Consider the following 5,674-nt stretch of genomic DNA (forward strand, 5'->3'; position numbering starts at 1 on the left):
TATATATATATTGATTAAAAACAACCAAACACAAAACCAACAAAATGTAACAAATACCAACCTGATGAATTTCACCTTTCACCATGTTTAATTAATATAGATATTTTATTGTCCATCACAGCAAATCACGTTTTTTCAACAGCAAAATATATTCAATCAATAAAAAAAATGAAATCTGCTGAAAAAATTGAGAGAAACGCGAGAAAAAAAATAGATTTTACAATGATATCAATTTGTTAGAGCATTTTAAGGAAATAAATAACAACTTAATTTGATTTTCAACTAAATTGAGTGTTTTAAGGTAACTAGATATAATCAGATTTTTTTTTAAAATTTCCTTAAAATGTGCTACTCAGTTATCTTTATATTAAATGTATTTAATTTAAATAAAAAAAGATGTTATTTTCCATTTCAAAATTGGTCCGTCTTTTTTTATTAATTATTTTAATTATTTAAAATTATAAGTTTTATTTTTAATAATATGCTATAACTTGCTATATTAAATGTTATACATTGAAAGACAAACTTTAATGCTATAGATTGAGAATATTATTATAAAATATTCTATATACCTAATTTTTACTTTAAAATTGGAGGAGAGTTTTGGAAAATGTTTTCCTTAATTTTTGAAGGGAAGTCATTTTCCTTAATTTTGAGGAAAATGAGTTATTTGGAAAACTTTTCCAAAACTTTTGTCCCAACCAAACATGAGAAAATTGAAAATATTTTCCAGAAAATGTTTCCTTCATACCAAACACACTCTATAGTGAGGCTCAAAATAAACGCCTAAACTCCAGAAGTATGACTCTACCAATCTATCTCTTATATAAGGTAATGCATTCACCATTTCCAATTCTTTCCACCACCTACAAAAACAACAACATATTCAGTGTAGTCCTACACAATGGGGGTATGAGGAGAGTAGAGTGTATGCAGATTTGACCTTTATTCAAAAATTAATTCTGATATATAGACCTCCAGTTTAGTACAAAAACAGTCTATGAGATAGCTAGTAGGAAGGGTCCAAAAAATATTCCAAGTTTGACCAAAATTGTTGTTACGATACCAAATTATGGAGGACCTTTTACCCATGCACTATTTAATAGTGTATTTTAAAGACATATATATGTCCATGTGGACACATTACTATTTATAATGATGCAATATTTCTGATGTCCACGTGGGTACATATATGTCTTTAAAATACACTATTAAATAGTGCATGGATAAACGATTCTTTTTAAAGTTCGATATTGTTACAATTATTTTGGTCAAAATTCTGATATATTTCAGACCTTTCTCCCTTAAAAATATTATTGCTCCACATGGGTGGCTCGACAGTGTTAAAAAAAATATATCTGCCTTAGGCCCTCAAATTTAAGGGGCCTCATTTCTAATAATAATAGGTTATAAGTAATTATTTTTAAACAAATATTGAATACTATTTGTAGAAAAAAGTAATCTTTTCATGAAAAATGAAGGAATTATTAAAAGAAATTTGACATATTTAGAGTACTATATCTCATTAAAAATAATTTAAAATAATGGTTATATTATCAACTGAAAGCTAGAAGAAACCAATTATATAAAAGTTATTATCAATTCAAATTTAAGGCCCCGTTTGATTTTCGCTTTAGGCCATTAATATGCTTGAGCCGCTCCTATGCTCTACATATGAGGTAGTACGTATTTGAAGAATGATAAATCATGAATAACTAAATGCATAAAACCATTAAAATAATATTTTTTTTATATAACCCAAGAGTCAATACTTTCACAAAATTATTTTTGTTAGTACATAGATTTATATAACTCTAGTTGTGAATTCTAATAATTGTAAAATAAATTTTCTATAAAAATAATGTTGTACTAGTGAAATTTCACTAAATGGAGTTAAAGAGTGGAAAGAATATCATAGACCTTATTACCTCGAGGAGGTAGAAACTTTGATTTCAAAGACTTTCGGCTTAAGTGCATGAAACTCAAGTAAAAGGAGAAGAGGGTGTCTCGAATGACCTTTGACTCAAGAACATCAAAACAAAATAAAAGAAGAAGAAAACAATGAAAAAAATATACCAATTAAAAAAAAAGTTGCATCCAAGAAAGAAAGAAACAATAATAGCAACAAAATCTTTTTTTGATAGAGTTAAAATTAGGGAAACTTTCACATATAGCCACTTAAAAATAATTAATTACTCTCTATACCTAAAATTTGATAATTATAATTTGTAGCTACATGTTATTTGGAGGAGAGAGGCGAGCGAGACTGGGAGAGAGAGGAGAGAGGTGAGAGAGAGGGGGAAAAGAGTGGAGAAAGGTGAATTGTATATGTATATTAGTTAGATAATTGTATATATACATATGTAATTGTATATATAGCAAGAGAGATTGAGAGAGGGAGGAGAGAGGAGAGCGAGACTGGGAGAGAGAAGAGAGAGGCGAGGCGAGAGAGGGCCGAGAGAGGGTGAGAGGTGAATCGTATATGTATATAATTGTATATAACTACATATTATACATATACATTTGTATAAATGGCAAGCGAGATTGGGAGGAGAGAGGCGAGCGAGAGAGGGAGGAGAGAGGCGAGCGAGAGAGGGCTGAGAGTGGGAGAGAGGTAAATTATATATGTATATAGTCTAAAAAATTGTATATTATACATATTCATTTCATTTGTATATCCTGACGAATTATATATATACAAACTCGAAGTCAGCCCACGTAATTAATGTATAATGTGAATCGCAAGTGGTAATTATTGCAAACTATAACTATGATGAGTAATTAAATAGTATATGTTTATTTATCCGCATAATTTTCCCTAAAAATAATATGTACATGAGCACAACTAATCGGGTACATAAAAAAAATAAAAATTCTTTTGTACTAGCGTAAGAATGCATTAAATCTTCCTTCCATATGATTGGTCTTTATTGCAATATCTCAAATTATAGTTAATTTTAATTCTTGATCAAAAAAAGATTTTATTGCTGTTATTGCTCTTTTCTTTCTTATATACGGACACAATTTCTCTTTTAATTGGTATATTTTTTCATTGTTTTCTTCTTTTATTTTGTTTTAATGTAGTTGAGTCAAAGGTCATTCAAAACACCCTTTTCTTCTTTTACTTTAAGTTTCATGTACTTAAGCCGAAAGTCTTTTGGAATCAACGCCTCTACCGCCTCGACGTAATGATAAGGTCTAGGGGTGTACAAAATCGAACTGAAAATTGAATCAAACAGCAAATCAAGTCAAATCGGAAAAAAAAACCCGACTAATGGTTTGGTGTTGGAAAAAAAAACCAACTATATTTGGGTTGGTTTGGTTTCAATTTAAAAAAAACTAACCCGAGACCAAACCAAACCGACATTATATATATAATTTTAAATTTTTATTTTATACGTAAAGTAATTACTTTTATATAATTTTTAAATATCTCTTATACTTTTTCATAGTTTTTATCTTTTCATATATTTATTTCATGTTTGGAAGTTAGAATTTCTAATGATCGAATAAAGATTATAGTCCATGCACGTTGGTAATTATAATAAAGTTTAAATAAAAATCAAATTAATATTGATGCAAAAAGAAAATCAATTGAATACTAAGAATGACAATAATAATGAATATTTGTTTTTTTAGTTTACATAGATTCAGACAACTAAAATACATGATCTAATTTTACTTTCTTTTTATATTTAGTCATATAACTAATACTTACGAAACTTATTTTAGCATGATTTAGTACTTTAAATTATGATCAATTTCATTAAGAATTATTAATTTGCAATATTTGTTTTACGCGATTTTATTAGTAGTTTTTTGTTGAATATTTTCGTGTCATTAATCATATCATATTATTTGTTATTTTCTTGAGAAATAACTTATATAGTTGCATTTTGGTAGGACTAAAGAAATATTTGAAGTACAAGTAAATTATATGTTTGTATGAATACTTTATCGAAAACCCCCGAAGAAACTCGAAAAAATCCGAAGTTGAAAAACCCGAATTTTTTTGATTTGGTTTAGTTTATAAATTCAAAAATCCGACACAAATAATTTAATTTGACATTTGAAAAAATTCAAACCAACCCGATCATGTACACCTCTAACACATATGATATATATGGCACACCAGATGAACTTACTCTATTAGCAAGAGCAGTTAAAAGGTAATAATTCTTCTTGTTATGTTATATATCATGTATATATTGAAAGTTACAGTATTTTGGATTATAATTACTCTTAATATTTTATATATATAGGTGGAATATTGATGCTTCAGAACCATTACCATCATATATGAAGGTTCTTTATTGTCATCTTCTAGATGTTTACAAAGAAAATGAGAAAGAGCTGGCAAATTAAAACAAGTCATTTCTAGTAGACTATTCAATAATAAAGGTACATATATAAATATAAATAAATAAAGAAGATAGGAAACTTATGCTTGAATTAATTAACAACTCTTTGAAGAGCATTAAAATAAAATATAAATGTTTCATCAAAAAGCATGAGTGGTTAAGCGATATATTTTTTTTTACAACCAATATGCTAGTTATATTAATGCATAAAAATGTTCGAAGAGTTAAAAGATTCGTGATAGCATCACTTACAATTTGACTAGGGAAATTAGAAAGCAAAACAACTTTGTGCACTAGTGAAATAGAAAACTTTGCTAAATTATGTGCTACTAAGTTACAAGACGTTTGAATATGCTTTACATTGACCATCGCAAAGCACTTCATAAGATGTGTTCACAAATAGTCTCTATCTCCCATGAGACTATAGTTCTTTGTAGTACCATATCCACCATATTTTTCGCATCTGATAAGATTTGCGCCTTTGTCCACCCCTTTTCTCCAGCATTTTCCAGTGCCATACGAATTGCAATTGCTTCAGCAGTGATGGCTTTCCCAGCATATTGAATTGGGAAACCAAAGGCATGAAGCAGGTTACCAAAGCTATCCAAAGTCACCACATCAATGCTTCCAGTCTTCTTTTCCTTATGCACACTAGCATCAACAAACACAACAATACCATCTTGTACCATAATTATATTTCTATCATCATTACTAGCAGGTATAGCCATAGGGGAAAATGAAGGAATCAAATTGCTTTCATATTCATGGAAATCAAAAGAGCTTTATTAACATATCATTAAGATCAGAAATTTCTCCATTGAAACTCTTTGAATTTCTAGCCTTCCAAATTTGCCACATAATCGAAATACTTAATTTTATAAACTCAATAGACTCAGGATATTATTTAGCATTAGTAAAAAGATCATTCCACCAACCAGCAAAATTCATAGTATTTTCTAAATTAGGCCAAATAATGGGGCAAAATTTCCAAACTAATTGGGCACTAGGGCATCTAAACAACATGTGATCAATCGTTTCATTCTCAAGTCCACAACCCTTACACACTCCACACATATGCCTCATTCTCCTAGAAATCATGTGGTTTACCGGTAATACATTCAAGATATATTTGCGAATAAAGTGCTTATACTTGTTTTTAATATTCATAGAACCTAAAAAGTTCCATAATTCTTTTGAAAAAGATTAATTATTCGATTGGGTTCTCTCATTCCTCACTTGTTCACATCTAAACATTTCCCTAGCTAAGTGGTAGCCTGATTTATCCTCATACTTTGCAGACAGTATGGTGTCAA

General features: G+C 29.0%; 1 long non-coding RNA gene across 1 annotated transcript in view; it reads right to left on the bottom strand.

The window, feature by feature from the left end:
• LOC114074189 overlaps positions 1-215 on the bottom strand; it is a 1,391-nt gene extending 1,176 nt beyond the window's left edge. Inside the window, exon 1 of the long non-coding RNA XR_003574635.1 lies at positions 62-215. This is a non-coding gene — a long non-coding RNA (uncharacterized LOC114074189). The remainder of the gene's footprint in view (positions 1-61) is intronic.
• Between the last annotated feature and the right edge of the window lie 5,459 nt (positions 216-5,674).

The sequence above is a fragment of the Solanum pennellii genome, chromosome 10 (genome assembly GCF_001406875.1).
Source record: "Solanum pennellii chromosome 10, SPENNV200".
NCBI lineage: Eukaryota > Viridiplantae > Streptophyta > Magnoliopsida > Solanales > Solanaceae > Solanum > Solanum pennellii.